The sequence below is a fragment of the Chanodichthys erythropterus genome, chromosome 5 (genome assembly GCF_024489055.1).
Source record: "Chanodichthys erythropterus isolate Z2021 chromosome 5, ASM2448905v1, whole genome shotgun sequence".
In the NCBI taxonomy this organism is placed as follows: domain Eukaryota; kingdom Metazoa; phylum Chordata; class Actinopteri; order Cypriniformes; family Xenocyprididae; genus Chanodichthys; species Chanodichthys erythropterus.
In genome coordinates this window covers 27,614,918-27,628,202 of record NC_090225.1, presented here as the reverse complement: position 1 = coordinate 27,628,202, position 13,285 = coordinate 27,614,918, and the positions used below count along the sequence as shown (strand labels likewise).

At 36.9% G+C, this 13,285-nt stretch overlaps 1 protein-coding gene across 12 annotated transcripts in view; it reads right to left on the bottom strand.

Annotated features, from left to right (window-relative positions):
- Positions 1 to 13,285, bottom strand: part of tjap1 (tight junction associated protein 1 (peripheral)) — a 149,202-nt gene that overhangs the window by 56,661 nt on the left and 79,256 nt on the right. The window lies entirely within an intron of this gene.

Genomic DNA, 13,285 nt, shown 5'->3' with positions numbered 1-13,285 from the left:
AATATAGAGGCACAAGGGAGGAAGGGTAAAAAGTGGACTCATTCTAAAGCGGGTGATTGATTACATGTTGGAGTGTGTTTCCAATAGACAAACTGTTAAACCACTGCCTGCATGACTCTTATTGATCACAGGAAGCTATGTATAGAATAGGAAAAGTGGGTGTGCGGTTGGGATCCAATCACTTACTGAGGCATGTAGGGCTGACCCATGGTATCTTCACTGTCAAATCTATACTCACTATCAAAATATACTCAAAAATTCAAATCAAAAAATACTACTTTTCCACTAAGGAAGTTTACCTAGATGAACTTTGCCATTTTAATTCCATCCAAATCAAACAAGTTTGTGATTTCTTGACACAAGTTATTGAAATAATTACCAATTGTTTTTTGTTGTTTTGGTAATTTAGAAATGTAGAAATTTCTGTGGTACTTTTTTCCCCCCATAAAAGTTGAACTCATTTTTTGACTTTGGTAGAATACCATAATTAAAGCAAAATGTATTGTTGCATTTTCTGGCAAATCTTCATTATGGATTTAAAACAGTGGTCTCAAACTGCCGGCCCGCGGGCCATTTACGGCCCACCCTCCCCCTCTACCCGGCTCGCAACTGATCTCAAAAATAAAACATAATCCGGCCCGCTGAATTATTATTATTATTATTATTATTCTCTAGTTGCTACCTGTCTGATATGCAAAGAAAAAGTCGCCGTTCTCTGGGGGCATTCACGTATCACGTCACATAAGCGGCCGCGCCGCATTCTCCTTCTTTCCAATGCGCTTTCGCTCCAGTGGCGTCTGTCGTTGCTATGCAACCATGGGCCGCGCTCTCAACCGCGTCACTTCTATTATGAGCGCGCTTGCCTAAATCACAGTAAAAGCACTCGACTTTAAGTCACGAGCATCGAGCGGTTAAACTACCGAAGCACGTCCGATGCAGCCATTAAACGTTACCAATGCTCAAACGGCATCTTGGACAATTGCGCTGCCAGGTGCCTGTCAAGAAACAGAAGAGTGTACAAATGTATTCAGGGATTGTATTTGTTCATTACAGTGTTGGTCAGTGCAAGATTTTAATGTTATTTAAGCTAACATAAAGTAAGGGAAAATACTAAATACTATTAAAAACTAATAATGTATGTAACAATGAGAGATTTTTATTTTTTGGCAAAATAAAGTTGATATATAGATATATAGCTCCAGTTTTTTGTTGGACCCCTCCATGCCACAATTGTTGATGGTTTTTTTCCTAAATTACTAATTTTTCCATGCACCTTGTTGGATGTGAGAAGTTGCACCAGACTATTGCAATTAATAGTATTATATTAGTAGTATTATATTAGTAATAGTATTATATAATTATATTACACTCTGTAACAATGAGAGAGACACTACTGTTTACATTTAGTATGGTAAATAAAATATTTATAGTATAGGTATAAAGATATTTTAATAGGCAAATTTGATGTAAATGAGAAATAATGCAAAGGAAAGTAAATTTTCTGAAATGTTGCACTTTCTTGCGCTTGAATGTTAATATGGCCCTCCTATGAGGTGTCAATCACAGAAACGGCCCCCCGCCAATTTGAGTTTGAGAGCCCTGATTTAAAACATATTCCCAACTTTGTGTGTAAAACAAGTTTACATTTAACAGTTTTTATTAAAGGGGACCTATTTTGCCCCATTTTACAAGATGTAAAATAAGTTTCTGGTGTCCCCAGAGTGTGTATGTGAAGTTTTAGCTTGAAATACCTCAAAAACAATTTTTTATAGCATGTTAAAATTGCCACTTTTAGTGGTTGAGCGAAAACACACCGTTTTAGTGTGGTCCTTTTAAATGCAAATGAGCTGCTGTGCTTGGCCTAAGAGGGCGGAGCTTCAAGAGCTCGTCCTCCCCTCAGGATTCAGTCAGGACGCACTATAATGTCAGAAACTGCGAATATATGATGCATGAAGACAGAAAAGGTATAGTTTAGTTCAATTACGGTTATAACTTATATTATCTTCTTGTTTTAAATCCACTACATTAGTACAGGCCTGTTGTACCGTCCGAATGATGGCCAAAATTCTACATTATACAGATGAGTTTTATGACGTTTATTGTACTTAAGACAAAAGATGAAGCGTCCGTTTTCAATCAAGAACATGACTGTAAAAGCTTAATAAAACACTGCAAGTGTGCATTAAAATATTATCCAGAAGCTCTCTCTCTTTCCCTTGAATTATCAACAACATACATAGCGAAGTACACAGAAAAACTTGTTACAACTAACAGTAAACTAATATATAAAGACCTTATGCCTTTTGGGGGGTGCTTAATAAACTGGTAAACTTTATACCCATAAAGAAACTTAGCTGAACTGTAATAAAGTGCCCGCACCTTCATCACTGCCATATCCAGTATCACTCTGAGACAGTTTTTACTTGTATATCCTTAAGTAGCACATTTTTAGCATGTTCTATGTTCAAACTTCAGTGTTTTTGTGACGTCACAATGCCAGGGATCTGGAAACAGCTTGTTCTGACACACTGCTTATGATTTATGGGGATTAAAAAAAAAGGAGTGGGAGGATTTTTATCACTATAGGGTGGATCTGTACACACACTGCCAACACACATTTATGTCCAAACACCATGCAAAAGTGAATTTTGCATAAAAGGGTCCCCTTTAAAAATAGTTGATAACAGTCGCTGCCTAAAAAAGTACTGCTAGTATCTGACATAAAAAAAAAAAAAAATGAAATTAACAGAAAAGTGCGAATCACAATCTGCTCAGAACCGTCACTATAGTAAAAGCATCTACAGTAAAAACTACAGAGTTCTCAATCCTGTACAAATCAGTACATGTATTCAAAGTCATCCAATGTTAATATCTGTAAATGTTGTTTAGAAATCTAATCCTGTCCATTAGGGGTGTAACGGTACACGTATTTGTACCGAACCGTTTCGGTACAGGGCTTTCGGTACGGTGCACGTGTGTACCGAAGCATTACATTGCAACCAATATTCACCACCAATAACCGCAATAAGCTCTGCGTTTTGTTACGTTCGATAAGAAACAAAGTGTCATCCTTCAAATTCTGTCCACAAAATCATGAAGTTTAAACAGAAAATGCCATTTTGACGTGCTTTGATGTGGGGTGACAGATCACTGCACAGGCGTCTCAGTTCAACCAACAGCGCGAGCGCGGAGCGCAAGTGAATGTGTTCATCTCTTCCTCCTTAATACTAGTTACAGAATAAACATGAAAGAACATCTGAAGGTATGTTGCAAGATTCAGTACAACTTACTGAAACGGTCATATCTCATGTAATCGCTCATTCAGTGTTTCAATGGTGGAAAGACATCAATGAAAGCCTCCGTATTCAACAATATGTCATGATGCATTTACCTCAGAAAAGCCATTTAAAATCCATCTAAAAATAAAAAGCTATTGAATTTAGGCTAATAGTTTGGGCTTCTTTCAAGTTAGGGCTCCCTACATAGTTTATAGCATTAGCAGAGATCATTTTTTTATCCTTAAGAAGTTCGTTTTAATTTAATTTAATATATTTAAAGACAAAAACACAATTTGTTCAGTAAACCTCTGTTTAATAATAAAAAAAAGCAATTTTATGTTTAGTTTTTTCTCCACCTGCTGTACCGAAAACTGTACCGAACCGTGACTTCAAAACCGAGGTACGTACTGAACCGTGAGTTTTGTGTACCGTTACACCCCTACTGTCCATACAGTGCTAAAGTTATCCAGCAACACCATTAGATTGTAAGATGAACCCACTGTTTGCCTGGTAATGGATAGAGCTGCCAAAAACATCTGCTGCAAAATAACATTCTGTTTAAGCACTTGCAGTAACTAGGTTAACAAAAATCCTTAGCCTGTAGATCCAATTTTCACATATTTGCCCATTCGATATTATCTTGACATTTGGTTGCTTGGGGCTCTATACACAAAACAACTTTGTTGGAGAGTCTGTCAAAGAAAGTAAAGTTTTAGATCACCCTTTTGCTTCATCACTACAACCTGCATTGATGACAGTGGCTCCCTGTAGTCAGAATGCTACACGAGTACATAACACATAATAGCAGGCCATGGTTAACACTCAGGTTCTCTCCACTTCTTCCTGAGTCATACCTTCCCCTGCAGGAGAGCAGCTTTCTTTATTGGTGTGGCTATTTTTAAAGTTCCTGACTGGTAAAATGGGAAAAATGAAGGGAGAATTGGCTGGTGTGTCACAGTGTGGCGCCAATAAGAAATCAATGGTGTTCCCTGCACATGCTGCTAATGTGCTGCAGGGCACAGGCTGGGACACACATATACACACACGCACACGTGAGGGGGTCACTGCCAAAATGTGCCACTTATTGGCAGGCTGATTTTCCCTCTTGACGTCACCCTATACCCACAATGCACAAACACACCAGGCCTGCCCTACACAACCAAACACAGAAAGTAGAACTAAAGTGTGTGAAAAAGCTAACTAAAAACACAGTTGACTTTAATTAGCAACCCCATCTGAACTGATAAAGTTTCACACAAAGTTCAATCAGGTCTTATCCTCTCGTCTGAGCAGGCATCTTATCGCTCAGTCAAAGTTTTGGTCTTAAATTCTACCTACACCAACAGTAAAACAACCTAAAGTCCCCCTGTGGTGAAAATCAAGTTTTTAATCTTGTTTATACAGTATTAGGGCTGGACGATTAATCAAAAAGTAATCGAAACCGAAATTCAGAATCTCTAAAAGACGTAATTTTCCCATGCCGGTTATTTCATTTTTTTTAATCCTGTTAATACTTCCCCCTTAAAAACATACTACCGCATGTGTATCCATGTGACTCCGCCCCATCCAGTCTGCGGCATGGAATCAACACAGAGGTGAACGCCGAGTCAACACTGACAGAACGCGAGCGGTGAGCTTTGCGTCTTCACTAAACTTTGTCAGTAGTAACGTTATGTGTTTTACAGTTTGACAGTTTGGGCATTCAAGCGATTAGACGATCGGATGTGTATTATTATATCGAGCTACCGCAGCTACATTGTGGCACAAACACGCATACAAATGGTAGCTGTGAAGATCGCGTGCACAGAGGAACGCAGAAACTTGTTGTCAGCGCTGTCCTGTGATTTATTACTAAAGTAGCTTAGAAACTCAAAAGTTATTATAGCATGTATTTTTCTACTTTTGAGGTAACCATTTACAACTCACAGCTTCACAATTAATAGAGAGACGGTATGACTAATTCACACACGCAATCGCTCTCATTATGTCCTGGTACTAGGGCTGGGTTCTCATTTTTACAAACTGATATCGATTCTAAAATCCCAAGAATCGATTAGTCTAGTCCAGGGGTTCTCAACCTTTTGCAAGCTGGGCCCCCCCAAAGCTAGTTAATTGCAGGCTAATTTTTTCAAAATTCTTTGATGAATAGAAAGTTCAAAAGAACAGCATTTATGTAAAATAGAATATTTTCTAACATTATAATTTTCTTTACTGTAACTTTTGATCAGTTTAACTAATCCTTGATGAATAAAAGTATTGATTAATTTTATTTCTATCCCCCAAAAATAAAATTAAAATTCTTACTGACCCCAAACTTTTGAACGGTAGTGTTTAATGTTACAAAAGATTTAGATTTCAGAACTTTCTGAAACTTTCTGCTCTTTTGAACTTTCTATTCATCATAGCATCATGAAATAACAATGTAAATAACTGTTTTCAATATTGATAATAATCATAAATGTTTCTTGAGCATCAAATCATCATTTCAGAATGATTTCTGAAGGATCATGTGACACTGAAGACTGGAGTAATGATGCTGAAAATTCAGCTTTGATCACAGGAATAAATGACACATAGAAAACAGCTGTTTTAAACTGGAATAATATTTCACAATATTACTGTTTTTGTTTGTATTTTTAATCAAATAAATGCAGGCTTTGTGAGCAGAAGATACTTCTTTTAAAACATTAAAAAATCTTACTGACCCCAAACTTTTGAACGGTATATAAAGCTAAATACGACCTCACGTTTTATACGTTTGCAGCCTCTGAAACTTCCGTCTGTCATAAAAATTAATTCGGATGGTTTGATTTTCTCCATTTTTCGCATCCATAGCAAATATTTTGAGGGGTGTTTTTGACAATTGAGAGCCACCAAATGACGAATATGAAAAAACGAATACGACAGTTTCGGCAACTGCAAGAACCTTAAACTTTTGAGGCTTGCGCAGCTTCTCGAGGAGAAATCAAACAAATGAGCGCCGTTTTCTAAAGTCTATGAGCGCAACACACACAAATAAACTAAATAGACATACTGCATTTAAATTTCAAAATGTGGTGTTTTTATATTTATAACATTTGAATACAGTTCAGCAACATACATCACATGACCTGACGACCAAGAGAGCTGACAAATGACCATCACTTAATTGACCATCACCTCGCGATTGAAAATGTGACACTGATATGACAGTTCAACAAACAAGTTAATAATATTAAGTCACTTACATTTTAGACGAAATAATGACTTTTTTGGTCTATTTTAGCAGCGAAAATAGACCCGATGAATCCAAACAAAGATCACAACATCTCACAGCAACACTCAATCGTGTTTTGAATGATTCAGTGTTTTGAACAAATCGTTTAAGTCAAAGATTCAATGACCCATTCACAAACATCTGTCTCATTCTTGATGAATCGCCCGTTTGAACGAATCGTGAATGAACGACTCAATGACTCGCTTAATAAAACCGCTTATCACCTGCATTTGCGCTCACTATCGACAAACCAATCAAATTTGTTCAAAACTTTTTTTTTTATTTTAATCAGTCCAAACAAATTTTAATTTTTATTCAGGAGTTATGTATATACAAAGATATAACTTTTTATGACAGTAGTTTAGTGATAAAAAATTGCAATTTTTTTTTCTTTTTTTTTCCCTCCCATCCTGTAGCCTACATCCTGTATCCTGACTCTGAGATGAAGAACAAGAACATGGTTTGTGTAACATTAACAATGCATTATTAGCTGCTTGATAAAGGCTAATCATATTAATTACCATCATGTGTCCGATGTTGCAAAGAGCGATCCCATTGTGCAGAGTTTACCTCAGTAAGTTGAACGAGTGGATCTCTGAGCTGGTGTGTGTGGAGGCGGGGCTAATTTGCATATTCATTGATCCATGTATACTAAATGAGGCAAGGGAGTAGAGTTACATTCAAGCTATTTTAAGGCATGAAGAAAAAAATGATAATCTGTCTATCTGAAAAAATGTCTATCTGTCTACCTACCTATACCGAGCAACTTACCTACCTAAACATTCTTCCAGTAAAAATGACTTTTTCACAGGCTATCAACAACTCAGAGAGAGATAAAGAATTCATTTTAAGACAGAATAATGCAACTGTGTTTTGGGAGATTCTGGCAGCTTGTCCTTTGTAAAACACCTAAATCCAGATGAAGTTTCCTTGTACCTTCTAAATTTTACAAGCATTTAGGGCAAAAGGCCTGAAGCTTTTGTCACGCAAGGGCTGAAAAACAAAGGAGCTTCAAAGATCTAGTGTGAAATTTCTGAGGGGCAAAAAGCTAAGTCTTCTACCAGCGCGACACACCTCAAATGTCATGAAACAGATGTTGGTAACAGGCCTACACCTATTTTCAAAGATTCCAACCATCACCTGTGATACTGTAACAGGTAAACAACTGCTGTTCAATGGAAAAACAGTGACCAAACTATTCCTGATGATTTGCCTCATTTTAACCAACAGGAGTCTCTGTTCTAACATGCTCTGGTCTCAAATGTGTGTGGAACTTCTCGCACCATTTGGTTGTGCATTAGAAGGTGTCTGTTGCTGCCTAAGGGTGATTTCTACTCTTTCAAAAGCTAATTAAAGCTGCTTTCAGACACTTTTAAACATTGCACACCTTAAAAAGCATTACAGCTAAGCCTACTATTTGTCATGACAGAACTAATGACTGTGGGTGAGGGTTAGAGCTCTATGTGAACAGAAGGGATGGAATTACAGTACATACTGACCTTCACACCGTCACATGCCCACACAGATGCTGCGTAGCTTCATTTCAGAGCAATCTGACATTGTACATGCAGATTGCACACTTAATTAAGCTGCTTTAATTAAACCTCACCGTGCACCACAGATAAATCAGGTCTCTAAGTCAGATGTGCTCCAATAGTGAATTTTGATATCAAAGTTAGAAGTATTCTAAAGACTTTCTATGACATTGCTACTAGAACTGGACACTATAGTGAATATCAGTAATGTATGTATATATTATTAATTTGGTAGCGATGTAAAATTAACCTGCATTTTGTGTCACAAAACTTTACTTTGTGGCCACTGTGTTTTCTAAAGATGCTCATGTACAGTTGTTTGACGAGATATCACACATTTTTTACGGATTGAATTTACGCATCAAATATACATGCAATATTCAATGTTGCTAAATTAAATACCATTAAAACAATCTTCACATTCATACAGTGATTATTTGATATCCAGGCAGCTCTGCATTACTAAATTTGATCTTGCTGTGTGACTTTGGCATTTCAGAGATTCAGATTTTAACTATTTTCTAGTAAAAAAAAAAAAAACAAAAAAAAAAAGACAATTTATACTTTTCAGAGTGTGAGCTGCTGTTGTATGTAGTTTAGACCTATATTAAATTAAAAGAAGTATTATTTAATAACTTTTATTAAATTGAGTTATATTAAAGGTGCCATCGAATCAAAAATTGAATTTACCTCGGCATAGTTGAATAACAAGAGTTCAGTACATGGAAATGAGATACAGTGAGTCTCAAACACCATTGTTTCCTCCTTCTTATATAAATCTCATTTGTTTAAAAGACCTCTGAAAAACAGGCGAATCTCAACATAACACTGACTGTTACGTAACAGTCGGGATCATTAATATGTACACCCCCAATATTTGCATATGCCAGCCCATGTTCAAGGCATTACACAAGGGCAGCCAGTATTAACGTCTGGATCTGTGCACAGCTGAATCATCAGACTAGGTAAGCAAGCATGAACAATAGCAAAAAATGGCAGATGGAGCAATAATAACTGACATGATCCATGATATCATGATATTTTTAGTGATATTTGTAAATTGTCTTTCTAAATGTTTCGTTAGCATGTTGCTAATGTACTGTTAAATGTGGTTAAAGTTACCATCATTTCTTACTGTATTCACGGAGACAAGAGCCGTCGCTATTTTCATTTTTTAAACACTTGCAGTCTGTATAATTCATAAACACAACTTCATTCTTTATAAATCTCTCCAACAGTGTAGCATTAGCCGTTAGCCACGGAGGACAGCCTCAAATTCACTCAGAATCAAATGTAAACATCCAAATAAATACAATACTATCCAATATGCATGCATGCAGTATGCATGACGAAGATTTGGTAAAGATCCATTTGAGGGTTATATTAGCTGTGTGAACTTTGTAAATGCACTGTATAATAGTCGAGAGCTCGGGGGGGCAGGGAGCATGAGGACTTAAAGGGGCCGCACACGCTGAATTGGTGCATAGTTTGATGCTTCAAAATAGGCTGTTACAAAAAAAAATTTATAAAAAAAAAAATCTATGGGGTATTTTGAGCTGAAACTTCACAGACACATTCAGGGGACACCTTAGACTTACATTACATCTTGTAAAAACTGGTTCTAGGGCACCTTTAAATAATATCCTGGCTCTTCCCAGCTTTGCAATGGCATTGAATAATGCCCAAGTTTTTGAAGCTCCAAAAAGTGCATCCATCGATCATAAAAGTAATCCATACAACTCCAGTAGGTTAATAAAGGCCTTTTGAAACGAAGCGATGGGATTTTATGAGAAAAATATCCATATTTAAAACTTTATAAACTATAATCACTGGCTTCCGGAAATGACCGCACGTGCATTCATGAAAGAGTCGAGTTCTGGAGGAAGGGTGACCTCTGACCTGATGCATGACGTAGGACATATGACGTAGGCGTAGCTTAAGCTTAGGTGAGTAATGACGGACGTGGAATGCACGTACGGTCATTGCCGGAAGCCAGTGATTATGGTTTATAAAGTTTTAAATATGGATATGTTTCTTACAAAAACACATTGCTTCGCTTCTGTTTTCAATTAAATGTTTCAATGCTATTACAAAGCTGGGAAGAGACAGGATATTATATAATATAACTAGTGTTCTGCTGAAAGAAAGTTATATATATCTAGGATGGCTTGAGGGTGGGATCATGGGATCATTTTTATTTTTGGGTGAACTATTCCTTTAAACAACTGTTGCAATTTTGATAGATTTTTAGTACTTTTGACATTTTTACATTATTTGCCATGCTTAAAAAAAAAAAAGTTTCATATTTTTCACAAAGCGTGAGAAGTCTGGATTGCATAAGTTACTTAGATACTCAGTTAGACAACAGGACATTCTGGCACCCCACTCACTTCCTCTTACTGACTCTCTCTCACTGTTGCTTCAGATAGAGATCATTCTCAGTTCCCTGATGACTTGCATATCAGATGATACAGACCAAGCAAAACAGCCTGGTTAAATAAATCCAGCTATTTAGAGAGGACAAGCAGATTCCTGTGGGCCTTGAGTTGTGTTGGGACTTGGTCTTGTTTTTGTACCTTGCCTGGTTTAAAGTCATGAAACATAAAATGGTGTTGACCATTCTAACTTCGCAACAAGATGAACACTGAAACAATATTACAGTATTGATTTACAGTGTCCTCCACAAATATTGGCACCCTTAGTAAATATGAGCAAAGGTGGCTGTAACCGCCTTTAATAAATAAATCTACATTGTTTATCTTTTTGATCTTTCATTCAAAAAATTCACAAAATTCTAACCTTTCATTGAAGGAAAAGAATTGAAAATGGGGGGAAAAGCTCATTACGAAATAAATGTTTTTCTCCAATACACGCTTGCCACAATTATTGGCATCCCTAGAAATTCTTCTGAGTAAAATATCTCTGAAGTATATTCCCATTCACATTTACATTTTTTAGAACACCAGGGTGACGGAGCATGAAATTGTGCAGCCATGACTTCCTGTTCCACAGGAGTACAAATATGAGGAAACAAAAAGGCCAAATTCCCTTAATCATTTATCACAAAGAGAAAAAACAAATAATATAGTTCTGATGTGCAGCAAAAGATCATTGAGCTTCACAAAATAGAAAATGGGTATAAGAAAAAAGCTAACACATTGAAAATCCCCATTTCCACTATCAGGGCAATAATTAAGAAGTTCCAATCAACTAAAGATGTTACAAATCTGCCTGGAAGAGGACGTGTGTCTAAATCATCTTAATGTGTGGTGAGGAGGAAAGTTTGACTGGCCAAAGCCTCTCCAAGGATCACAGCTGGAGAATTGCAGAGTCTCAGAAAGCCTAAAAAAAATTATCAAACAGCACCTACATCCCCACAAGTTGTTTGGGAGGGTTTCAAGAAAAATCCTTCTTTGCTCATCCAAAAACAATCTCCAGCATATTCAGTTGTCAGACACGACTGGAACTTCAAATGGGACTGGCTTCTATGGTCAGATGAAACTAAAAAAAAAATAGCTTTTTGGCAGCAAACCCACCAGATGGGTTTGGTGCACACATGGGTAAAAAGTACCCCATGCCCACGGTTAAAAATGCTGTTGGATCTTTAAAGTCGTGGGCTTATTTTTCTGCTGGAGGTCCTGGACATCTTGTTCAGATACATGGCATCATGGATTCTATCAAATACCAACAGATAAAAAAATCTAAACCTGACCACTTCAGCTAGAAATCCAATAATGGGCCGTGAGTGGATCTTCCATCAGGACAATGATCCAAAACAAACATCAGAACCAAGAAAAAAATGTGTCACTGAGCACAAAATGAAGCTTCTGCCATGGCCATCCCAGTCCCCTGACCTGAACCCTAAAGAAAATGAGTGGAGTGAACTGAAGAGAAGAAGCACCAACATGGAGCTGGGAATCTGAAGGATCTGGAGAGATTCTGTATGAAGGAATGGTCTCTAATCTCTTTTCAGGTGTTCTCCAAACTCATCAGGCGTTACAGAAGAAGACTCAGAGCTGTTATCTTGGAAAAAGGACATTCCAATAATTGGGTGCCAATAATTGTGGCCAACATGAACTAGACAAAAACATTTTTATTTCATAATGAGCTTTTCCCCCCATTTTCAATTCTTTTCCTTCAATGAAAGGTTAGAATTTTTTGAATGAAAGATCAAAAAGATAAACAATGCAGATTTATTTTCACAGCAGCCTTTGCTCATATTTACTAAGGGTGCCAATATTTGTGGAAGACACTGTATATATTATTAATGTACCTTAATAATTTAAAATTATGTAGTAAATTAATAGTAATTAAAATTAATGTTAAAGAATATTTATATATATTAGCCTATTAGTGTGTGTCTGTGCGTAAAAGTAGAACCTGTATTTTGCCATGGACAATCAAATATGAACTAGTAGCCATTTTATAAAAATATCCGACAGCTCAACGCCACTACTTACCAATCAGAACCAAGTATTTCAGAACCAAGCTATGCAATAAGACCAGAAATGTGTATTTAAAAAAACAAAGTAAAAAAGGGCAATTTTGACTATGACCTTAAACTGTTAAGGCCCTGATATACTTCAAGCGAAATCGAAGAAATTAACTAGAATGACATCATTTTAAACTAAATTTGGCCAAAACGAAGATCGTTTGGAGTTTTGTAGAACTTCCTGGAAAAGTTTGCTTTGACTGGTAAACACCTTTAAACTACAGTACCAGTACAGTACAGTACAGTACTATTACGATTACGTAATAGGTGAGTGTGGTTCTGAGGCTCCGCCTTCTTTGACGTGAAAGTCTTCTCCAGTCCATTTCTTCTGTTCAGTCAGTCAAGGTCAGACGTCCGAGAGTAAAAATATGAACACACTGGAGAGACACTTTATAGTAGAAAATTATGTTGTATTTCTGATTGAAAGAGATACCGACACCGACATTTTTGTCATTGTATAAAGTGCTATATAAATAAACGTGATATGACTTGACTGGAGTGCCGACTTGCAGAGCTCATGCAAACGTCCACATCGCTATGATAGGATGTTTTCTTAACTCCTGTCATTTTTGTTCAGTGTTTGTTCTGTTATTAAGAGGAAAGGGCACAGAACATATTTACATATTCATCTAAACGCAGGGCGGCATCAGGATGTTCGCTAACAGTATCCCGCTGGTCACGTATATCAAACTATATCAGAGCCTTTAGGTATAGTAACGGACAG